The following is an 11,649-nucleotide window of genomic DNA, read 5'->3' as shown; positions in this document are numbered from 1 at the left end:
CCACCCAAACTTGTTCCATTGCAATCCTTGTTCCTCTGAGGAGTTGAACGCCGGCCGATTGGGCGAATTCCGGCAGCTGGAAGTCTCGCGGCGGAGAGGGTTTCTCCGGCGCGGAACAGCTCTGTTTCTGGCGGTTCCGGCCATCCACAACAATCCGAGCCCGAGGTTCTTTGAGGGGTTCTCCTAGGATTCGTGGAGCTCCTTGTATCATCAGAAGCATCATCGGAGCAAGAAGAAGCGGAGGATTCCAGTTTAGCCATCTCAAACGTTATTGCACAGCCTGATTTTCGTCCGGAGAGGGTTTTTTCGGCGTTTTTCTGGGTTCGAGCAGCTAGCAAACCACCCTACGACCACGTGAAGACTCCATAAGGATCAGTGAAGATGGATTGCGGGTTTACCTGCTGGATTGACGCCCAGCTAAGGAGAAACAATCGGAAGAAGGGGAAGGAGGATGCGTTTACTTGTTTCTGAGTTTCTGATTTTACAGTTTCTGAAATTAAGCCTGTTTAAACACTTTTGAATTTGATTTGGGTATCATATACTTTAGCTTGTTAGTGTTTTCTCATATCGATTGTTAGAAACTTTGTTGGATGCAAACATGTTATAAGTTCGGTACTTGAATTCCTGTTTCGTGCCAAATTACTGTTGCGTGCCAGTTTATTTTTGGTTGCATATCAGATTATAAGTAGCTAGCTTAAGTGGTTAGTGTAGCTGATGTTCATTGCATTTAATTCATGTAGTTGAGTTTGCATTTAATTCATGTAGCTAGCTGAAGTGGTTAGGGTAGCTTAAGTGGTTGCTTACCTGTTTATGAAGTTAATTCATCTTTCATTAGTTTAAAGTGTGTTGAGTTCATGCATGAGTATTGGAATTTTATTCCTTGCATTGTTGACTGAGATTGAATCCATACAAGTGCTTGTTAGACCTATTCTTAGATTTCATGTTTCTCGCTTTTGGTAGTTGCATTTGTTTCTTTTGCATTCACTACAATGTTAGGTTTTGCCACTCTAGCTTTCTTGCTTGATAGTATCAGCTTCAAGAATCGGTTTCATTCCATCATTTGTCATTTCATTTTGAAAAACACCAAACTCCATTTACATTCGAAAAACCCAAAAAGAACGACACTTGAGCTCAATTCACGCAATTGCCTACTAGTCCTTGTAAAAATACGACTCGAGACCCCTAAACTACATTTGTTTGTATTTCTCGTGGGTTTTCGATAAATTTACAAATTAAATCAATTTACAACCCTATTCGTGACATAAACATACCAATCTAGGGTTGTCAACTGTCACTATAAATTTTTATACCTATATTTATAATTTACCGTCACTATAAATTTCATTATTATTATAAATACTTTTTAATGACATTTATCAAAATAAATTATTTTAAATATTAAAGTATCAAAATAAAATTTATTTTTAGATTTAAAAATAATATATATTATTTAAAAATAATAATATATATATTAAAATTTAAAATAATTTAGAATCAAAGTTTATAAATAAATTTTTATAAATAAGATTAAATACGGATTAGTAAATATAAAATTATATTTATGTATAAATCTATTTAAAATATTTGTAAATAAAAAATAATCCATTTATAAAATATAAAATTTTAAAAGGAATTTATTAAATTATTATAAATTTATATTATTTAAATTCATTAAAATCCTAAATAAAACCTAACCCGTTCTGAGTCGCTATGTTTTTCGGGTTCTCACCGAGGCTGTGGAGACAACGGCGACTGCGGCGCAGGTAGGGCTGGGGGAGAAGAAGCGTCGGTTGAGCGTGGAGCAGGTGCGGGCGCTGGAGAAGACCTTCGAGGTGGAGAATAAGCTGGAGTCGGAGCGGAAGTTGAGTCTGGCCAGGAGATCGGCCTCCAGCCGCGGCAGGTGGCGGTGTGGTTTTAGATCTACCGCGCGCGGTTGAAGACCAAGCAGCTGGAGCGGGACTACGCCGCCCTTCGCGCTGGCTACGACGCGCTCAGCCGCGATAAGGAGGCGCTCGTCGCCCAGGTGAGCACGATCGATCCATTCATCTTGCGATCGATCTAACCCTCGATTCCTCAAATTTGAAATTTTGATTTGGGATCAGCCAAGCCTTACTTGGTTTTAACTTCACTTTTGATTTTTTGTAGGAGCTATTGATGCTTGCTTAGTTTTGAATCAGATAGAGGGGCAAATAGCAGCAGTTAAAGAGGAAGCCTTTAGCAGGGAAGATATTCTTGAAAGGGTACAAAAATGGTTAGCAGCATGCGAGGAGGAACCGTGGCTAGAGGAGTATAATAGGGTCTGAAATATTATTCAAATGGTAGCTTAGTCCTATATATTGTGATATCTGTATCTGTGTGATATACTGTAGGATGAGAATAGATACAATGTTGGAAGGGGAGCACACCTAACGCTTAAGCGTGCTGAGAAAGCACGCATGCTAATTAACAAGATTCCAGGTACTTTGTAGACATAAACACGAAATAGAAGACTCATATTTACTATTTTAAGTTGGGTGGCATAAATTTGCAACTTGTTACATCTTGAGCAGGAATGGTAGATACTTTGGTAGCAAAAATTACTCAATGTTACATCTTCCAACAGGTACTTGAAAAAATCTTTCTTTTTCCTGATATGTACATCTTCATGAAATTTTCTATCTAATGTTGATTATTTATATTTTTTAAAGTTTGGTCAATATTTATCTCAAAAATCCAATATTTCTTATCCAAACAAATGTAACAACTAATTATTGCAACCATCCCAAAAATTTACCCTTTGTTTAATTTTTTGTTCATTGTCTCTGACTTTGCGGATTCATTTTACTATTATTGATGTCTGCTTTAAATATATTCCAACAAATGTAACAACTAATTATTGCATGATCTGTCTATTCTCCAAAAATTGAATAATTACTGATTTTTTTTCTTCATGTTTGGCCAAATATCTATGGTTTTGGCAAATAGATCATATCTGGTGTTGAATATTGCCATAGAAACATGATTGTTCATGGGGACTTGAAACCAGAGAATTTATTATTGGATTCAAAGTGTAATGTTAAAATTGCTGATTTTGGCTTAAGTAATGTCATGCGTGATGGCCATTTTCTTTAGACTAGCTGTGGAAGTCCAAATTATGCTGCTCTTGAGGTATTTATATATTCCACCTTTTTGATGTTTTGTTTTAAGATGATTTCATTGTGATATCAAGTTGTTCATTGCAAGTCATTTCTGGAAAACTTTATGCAGGGCTGAGGTAGATGTGTGGAGTTGCGATGTCATCTTTATGCTCTTCTTTGTAGGACCCTTCCCTTTGATGATGAGAACATACCAAATATATTTAAGAAGATGTGCAAAACATCTTACAACTTACAGCTGAATAGGTAATTTCATTTATAATTTGTTTGAAAAGCTTATTCTCATGCAATATAAAATTATCTGCTTCAATATAAATTTCAATTATATTTCTAATTTTCAGAATTATTCAGTTACTGTTACACTAATTTGCATACTTTTTAAAATTGTTATCTTAGTTCAAAATTTGTATATTTTTTAAATTGTTATCTTAGTTCAAAATTTGCATACTTTTTTATAGGTTCTGTATGCTTCAAGTAAGCCAAATGATCAAAGCAATTCAGGATCTCAAAGTTCATGAAGATCATGAATATAATAGGTACTTAATTTGATTAACTTTCATTGATGTTAATTTTGTTAAATACATTCACTTATATTAATGCTTCATTATAATTTAATTTGCAGGTGATAACTAGAAGCGAAGGTGCTCATTTTGTGGATTGTTGGTGATTCATGTCTATCATGTTTTGGAATTGTATTTTGTATGCACCATTTATATGTACTTTATGGGAGCATAACATGTATTTTTTTAGATTTTTATGATTCCGTTTGTAATATTGATACATATTACTTCAGGACATGATTTACTTTTAATATAATTAGAGTCTTTTTAAAGATGATTGTTATTCTTATGTAAATTTAATTATATAAATTGAATTTTAAGTTTTAATTTTTTGTAATAAAATTGTGATTATAATTTATACCTACAGAAAAATTTAATTACATAAAATTTAATTATAGCTATACCCACGGAAAAAAGGTTGTGGGTAATTATCTAATCATTATGTGTGACGATTTTTAGTTCTGTCACTAAAACTTATAGTGACGTAATAAAATCCGTAGGTATAATTCAAAGTATTTTCTGACGGTAATGAATACCGTCACTATATGTTACACCCACGGCAAAAAAACCGTAGGTAAAGGTATATTAAATATGACGGACATAAACGTCCGTGGGTATAGGTTTTTGAGATCTATACCCACGGTTTTCATGCTTTTACCTACGATTTTTTACCGTGGGTATATGGCATTTTTCTTGTAGTAAGAAGGTTAAACCCATAACAAACATAACTTTAACCTATTTATCATTCATCAAAACTTGTGTTAGACCGTTAACTGCACAACAAACTAGTCACTTAGTAGACTTCCTACTTGTCAAATATCCGGTCACCCTTGACCTTCTTGGATTTTTTCTTGCCTAATCTCCAGTTAAGACTAGTCTTGCCGAGCCTTCAACTAGGACTTCTCCTACCTAGCCTTCAGCTAGGACTTCTTCTGCCTAGCCTCCAACTAGGACTTTTTACTTAATCTAACTGACTAGGATTTCTTGCCTAGTACAACTGACTAGGACTTCTTGCCTCCAACTAGCACTCTTTGCTAGTCTTCTGGTCAACTTTAAGCTGACTAGATTTCACTTATATCCAAACATTAGGTCATATTTGGATTAACCCTTGGTCAAACTGATCAGACCTAGGTATATTGTCAAACATCAAAACCCTAGAGGTAGACTGGTGCTCCCTGCACCAAATCTCCTCTTTTATGTTTGACAATTTCTTTAAGTTAAATGAGGTCAGGATTTTATCAATCTGGTAGAATTCTAGATTTTTAACTTAAGTTTTCTTCTGCCCTATTTTATACATCTAAAAAGTTATTGCACCAATCATTTAAGGTATTTTCTATAATCACAACTTAGTCTAGACATTTCTTAAAAGACCATAGTAGATTTCCAAATAATTTTTAATCTAATTTTTCAAAAGTATTAAAGGATTTTCAAATTAGTTTTTAAAGAATTTTCAAAAGAGTTTTGAAAGTGTATTTTAGATTGAGTTTCTCAATGATTTTTAAAATAATGTTTAAAAATATTTTTCTAAAGATTTCCAAAAGAAGTTTTAAAAATATTTTTTAAAAGATTTTCAAAATAGATATTTTTTAAAAAACTATTTATTATCCTGTCAATCAAGATCTCCCCTTTAAGTTAACACATCCTTAGCACTCTTTGTTAACCATAAAGTAACCTCCATATGTATCTTAGGATTTGACCTAAATTAAAAAAATAATTTTAAAATAATTTTGAATGATATTTTGAAATAGATTTTTAAAGATTTTTTCAAAAAGTTTTTCAAATATTTATAAAAAGTAATTTTTTGAAATAGTTTGCTCTTTTGATTTTGGACCTTCTTTTTAATCTGACATTTCCTTAGGGCTCCTTGTTAGCCATAAGACAAACTCGCTATGTGTCTCAAAGGTTGATCTAAGTTAAAAGAACAATTAACTTATAACTTTTTAAAAGGTTTTTCAAAACATGATTTTTAATTGAACTTTCAATTTGGACTTTCCCCTAAATCTGACACTTCCTTAGGGTTCCTTGTTGACCACAAGACAATCTCTCTATGTGTCTTAGGGTTGTTCCAAGTCAAAAGAATAATTTTTAAATCATGAGTTTTCAAAAAGTTTTTCAAAAGGATTTTTTGAAATTGAATTTTAAGAGGTCTTTTAAAAGTAAGATCTTTCAAAAAGTACCTCCCCTTAATTAGACACTCCCTTAGGACATCCTTGTTAACTAGAAGAAATTTTTGCCTATATGTCTTAGGGTTGTAGACATATTATTGACCTAAAGATTTTGTGTCTATGGTGGTCAACCAATTTTCAAATATATAGATTTTGAAAACTCTATAATATAATTACACCCAACAAGCATGAATTTTAAGTAATTATCAAATTTTTAAAAATAATTTTAGAAAATAGTTTAATAGTTTTTGAAAATATTTTCTCAAAAATTTATAATTTAATAGTTCTTATCATTTCACCCATTCTAAGTGTCTCAGTAAATGACATACAAAGATTGCCTTATGAGTTTTGTGAGATCATTTATCAATTTTATCTTTATTGATTTAAGTTAAGTTTTAATAAATGTTTGACCTTGTATTAGATTTAGGTTTAACTGTCAGTTAGTTAAATCCACATTTCAAAAATTGATTTTCAGGTCGTGGGGAGGCAGGGGTCTTTTTAGTTAACAGAATAACAACCACTTCCTTAGATAAAGCCTTTTTAAGAAATCATGTACTTAACTAACTTCTTAAGAAACTCTGGTCTAACTAGTTTAGGATGTGGTGAGGTTGTCACGTCCTAGGGAGATGGCCGTCCGAAAAAATTTGACAGCATCTCCTCTGTGACAATTCAACTTTCCCTGATACATAAGGCCCACATGGCCGATCAACAATACAATACATGAATTTTAACAACTAACTATATGAAATGTGGCCCACACGACCACTCACCAAATCCAAACACATGCATATACACTTAACAACACTTATAAATCGAACAAGCATCACAACAAAACAATGTCAACCTGTACAAGTCTACAAAACCAGAAACAACGCAATGGAATCTTCACGAGATCCAAATTCATACAACTCGAACATAAGTGCAAACTACAGATACTCACATAAATCCAAAACCAACAATCCAATACAGTCCAACAAAACACACGACATAAATCAACAGAATACTCCTGCTGTGAGATAGGGGCAGTCTGGCAAACCTCCAAGCTTCAAACAATGTCCTTATCTGCTACTGGGGAGAAAGAAAGGAAAACCCCAAGGTCTGGGTGGTGAGTATACAATACTCAGTGGATACTAGAATGGAAATGCACAACATATATATACATATATATATAAGGAAACAATAGGATATCATACGGTACATAATGAACAAGGTCAATATACAACGTACAACTAATAGGTATCATGCAATACGAGAATAATGCATGTCATATCACACAATACAACAATCATATAACAACAAGTGCAACAACCACTATCATATGTAACAACAAGTGCAACAACCACAATCATATAACAACAAGTGCAACAACCATCAATGCAGAAAATAACTACCAACAAATGCATGCACATGTGTTATGCATGGTCACTGTCTGCACTCGCCACCCCCAGACACCCACCCAGTGCAGTGAACTAGGGCGCACGATAGGACAACTGCACATGCTCCAACAACAAACCACTACTAATCAAGTGGGGAGCGGGCAGGATATCACATGGAGAGCTATCTAGTTAGTCTTGGTTGCACCCAACTTAGTGCAACAATTGCCCTCACTCTTGTACCACTATCATACAGTGTCAAGTGAGTGCCAACAACAACAACAACAATCATGTATATGTCATGATGCTCAATACAACAAGTGATGCCTACATCTACTCAGGCATAATCAACATCAACTAAAATAAGTCATCACTCACAGATCAATAATAAAATGCGACTGTGTGGAAGCAATCATAAGATCATATCAAGATCAATCAACAAGGTATCAAGCAATGAATGAAATAAGGATAATAGGATAATTAACAACAAAAAATAATCATGTACTACGAATAAGACCTGTGTTGACCAAGCACAGGAGTACCCACCTGGTATAATGAATATCAATACAAGAACCCCTAAAAAATAAGATCCTCATACGTAGCAGGATCCACCAATCAAGGTCCTGCAAATTATAACATACAACACCACTAAATACAATTGTATTTTAAATTCTACAACAAGTCAAACCCTAATCGAATCTAGGGTTAACCTTAACTGGATCAAACCAAATCAGGTTCATCCACAGATCCAACCAAAACCAACAACAACCAAGATCTAATAGATTCCATAACACCTCAACAGAATAGAATTTAATCAAACCCTAATCAACATAATTAATCTACTTGTTCTACTAATTCACAACAGTAAACAAACTCTAATATAATCCACAATAGCTCCATAATCCACAACAGCTTCGTCCAAAAGGAAAATTATAATGGGCAAAGGCAACATTGCCTTGATGAACAACATTACGTAAGAATTTAATCAAACAAAGCATTTATAAGAGGACTCAGTGCAAGGCATCAACAACTTGTGGCATCATGCAGGAATGATGCTCATGCCCCTGCTTATTCATATTAGACTGACAATGGTGGTTTACCAAGCTAAACAAATCCTTTAACACTAAAATAAAACCCTAGCAAAACCACACCCACAACAGATCAAACCTCCACTGATTCAAAGAACCATGAATAACCCAACAGCAAACAATCCTAACGAATCAATCTACTGTTCTATCACAACAACAGAAATCTAACCAGGCTCAGAGTCTTACCTCAGATCTGCCCTAAATCACGACAGACTTCGGTTCTTCTCATTGTCGAAACCCTAACAGAACAACAAAATCCCAACATAAATTGATCAAATCCAATAATCACAAACAATCCAACCGAATAGAACCTGGCTCATTCGACAGATCCAACCAACCCAACATCAATCGATAATTCCCACAAATCTGAATAGCAAGACATAGGATCTCACCTCAATTCGTTTGTTCACCGGCAAAGGAGGCGGCGGGTTAGCTGGGCGAAGAACGACGACCTCCCAAGGCTGTGAACGGTGACCTCCCGAGTGTGATGATGACGAGATCCTGAGTGCAGAGACGGCGACGCGGCGCAGGAAAGAAGGAGACAGTGTCGCGAGTCCTCTTCACACGACTAGGGTGTTACAACGACGTCCAATGGACGACGAGCAACGAAGAGCAGCGTCACACCACGGGGAAGGAGGAACGGGCATCGGCGACGTTCGTAGGACTAACTTGCAATTCCTTTTATAATGAGGAGCTACAGTACATTTAAACCGGGGTTAGGGTTTGGGAAAATTTAGATCACGCGGTGGCTAGGCTGAACCAGCTACTTAACCCTAAATACTGTAGTGAACCAGCACTGTAGCAAACTGGGTTTGTTTTTGGTTCGCTTGGTTCACTAACCAAACGAACTCCGATTCGAACCAAATCAATTTTGTTCGATTCGTCTTCACAAGATGAAGCTTCTCATTGCATTTGTTCTGACAAAATCTCTTACATCATGAACCAAACCAAGTTGGTTCAATTTTGGTTCAAAATCAAATCATTTGGTTCACTAACCCAACGACCTCTAATTTGAATAAAATCAGTTTCGTTCATTTCATCTTCGTAAGACGAGTTCATTCTCCACCACTAATAAAATTTCTCGTATCTTACAGAGGTAGCTTCAGTTAGTTCCACTTAGCTAAGTAAACCAAGCAAGGTACTCCTTACCCCACTAGACTACCTAGACCAAGCTTCCTTGACATACTATCATCTCACCCCACCCGAGTACTATGTGTTGGTGCAAGGAGCACCAGTCTGTCCCTAGAGTTTCAATGTTTGACAATACACCTAGGTCTGGTTAGTCTGACCAAGGGTTGATTCAAACAGGATATGATGTTTGGATACGAGTGAAGTCTAATAAGGTCAGTTTGATCAGAAGACTAACAAGAAGTCCTAGTCGGTTAGATCGAGCAAGGAGAAGTCCTAGTTGAGGCTAGACAAGGAAAGTCCTAGATGGAGGCTAGGTAGAGAAAGTCCTAGTTGGAGGCTAGGCAAGGAAGACCTGGTGTGTGAAGTTGGGCTAGAAGTCCTGGTTGGAGGTTGGGCAAAGAAGTCCTAGTGAGTGAAGCTAGGCAAGGAAGTCCTAACTGAAGGTTAGGCAAGGAAAAGTCTAAGCAGGTCAAGGGTGACTAGATGTTTGGTAGGTGGGAAGTCTACCTATGGAAGTGACTAGTCCTAACTGGAGGTTAGACAAGGAAAAGTCTAAACACGTTAAAGGTGATCGGATGTTTAATAAGTGGGAAGTCTACCTATGGAAGTGACTAGTCCTAACTGGAAGTTAGGCATGAATGAGCTTAGTAGGTTAGACCTGTTGGGTTGCAAGGGTGCAAACATAGTCCCACATCTAAAACACATGAAAAAGATCATGGGTTTAAAAGGGTGAAAGATATCTCCATTGGTATGATTCCTTTTGGGTTGAGCCCAATAATAAAACCATGAAGGTTTAGGCCCAAAGTGGACAATATCATGCCATTGTGGAGATATTTTAATTCCATCAATTCTAACAAGTGGTATCAGAGCAAGACTGCTCTTCACCGGACTAACCGCCGAAAGAGCTATGATCCAGATCTAACTATGTGGGTTGAACCTTAAACAAAGGAAGTGGGTGCTCTGTGTCTGAATCAAGAGAACCAGACACCAAGTAGAAAGTCCTAGTTGTGGCTAGGCAGGAAGTCCTAGTAGGTCTGGTGAACCAAGGGGCAGGAAGTCCTAGTAGGTCGGGTGGACCGAGGGACAGAAAGTCTTGGTGGGTTGGGGATTCAGACATCAAATGGAAGCAGGCTTTCCGTTTGAGGGGGGTCTGTGGTCCTTTATTTGAGGGGAGGATTGTTGGGTTGCAAGGGTGTAAACATAGTCCCACATCTAAAACACATGAAAAAGATCATGGATTTAAAAGGATGAAAGATATCTCCATTGGTATGAGGTTTTTTGGGTTGAGCCCAAAAATAAAACCATGAGGGCTTAGGCCCAAAGTAGACAATATCTATCATGCCATTGTGGAGATATTTTGATTTCATCGATTCTAACAAGACCTATAGAGTAAGACTTAGGTAAGCCTAGTAGATCAGACAGACTACAGATAGACTTAGATTGCTTGTATGTTTGTATGCTTATCTTGTAGGAACCAAGAGCTAGAAGCAAAACGAAGGAAGCATAAGAGAAGCACATAGAAGCAACCAAATCAAATCCGAAGTCAACTCAGATTAAACCCAAGTTGATTGGATCTGAGCACCCAGATGTTACTCCAGGCGCTCAGACGGTCGAGGCGCTTAGATCAAGAATAATCAACCCTGATAAAGATTGAAAAGATCGGATCTGGGTGCCCGGATAAGAATCCAAGCGTCCGAAAGAGTCTATATAAGGGCTTCAATGTGCACCACAAGGAGTAACCCTGATTCTCCAAACTTTCATCCTACGATGCTACTGAAGGCGAACATCTTCAAAATGGTATGACAAAGGAAGCTCTAGGAAGGGTGCGTTATGCTCAAGGACTTCCGGATCAGCTATACGGGTGATTTTATTTTAAGTCTTACTTTCTGTACTTTTGCTTATTATATTTTGGACTGTAAGATATATTTCTCCACTTTTAGACAAAGGTCTAGAAAGGAGACCATTAGTGGGCGGACACCTTCCCGTGCATAGGCCTTAGACATACTAACCCTGAGGGGTTAGGAACCAAGTAAATATTCAAGTCTCTTATCATATTTACTAATTCTGCTACAAGTATATGAGGTAGAAAGAACGCACGAACAAAAGCAGTGAGATCTATTCATGCTCCTTTAGCGCTCATATCGATCCTATAATTGGTATCAAAGCAGGTCTGCTCTCAATATGACTAACTTTCATGG

At 36.5% G+C, this 11,649-nt stretch overlaps 2 long non-coding RNA genes across 4 annotated transcripts; both read left to right on the top strand.

The window, feature by feature from the left end:
• The first annotated feature begins 1,983 nt into the window (after positions 1-1,983).
• Positions 1,984-3,141, top strand: LOC141846923 (uncharacterized). Of its 3 annotated transcripts, XR_012603387.1 has the most exons (5): positions 1,984-2,023; positions 2,146-2,297; positions 2,370-2,457; positions 2,550-2,602; positions 2,965-3,141. It is a non-coding gene; the product is annotated as an uncharacterized LOC141846923 (long non-coding RNA). The 3 variants fall into 3 exon arrangements; XR_012603388.1 differs by having other exon boundaries at positions 2,178-2,457; XR_012603386.1 differs by having other exon boundaries at positions 2,146-2,457.
• Positions 3,142-3,213: 72 nt separating this feature from the next.
• LOC141846922 (uncharacterized) lies at positions 3,214-3,950 on the top strand. Its single transcript, XR_012603385.1, has 3 exons — positions 3,214-3,380; positions 3,593-3,670; positions 3,757-3,950. It is a non-coding gene; the product is annotated as an uncharacterized LOC141846922 (long non-coding RNA).
• Positions 3,951-11,649: the final 7,699 nt, after the last annotated feature.

Source organism: Curcuma longa, chromosome 16 (assembly GCF_044706935.1).
Source record: "Curcuma longa cultivar G26 ecotype Majalengka, Jawa Barat chromosome 16, ITB_CL_G26_1.1, whole genome shotgun sequence".
NCBI lineage: Eukaryota > Viridiplantae > Streptophyta > Magnoliopsida > Zingiberales > Zingiberaceae > Curcuma > Curcuma longa.
Note: the sequence above shows the minus strand (reverse complement) of the source record. Positions and strands in the feature narration are given on the sequence as shown.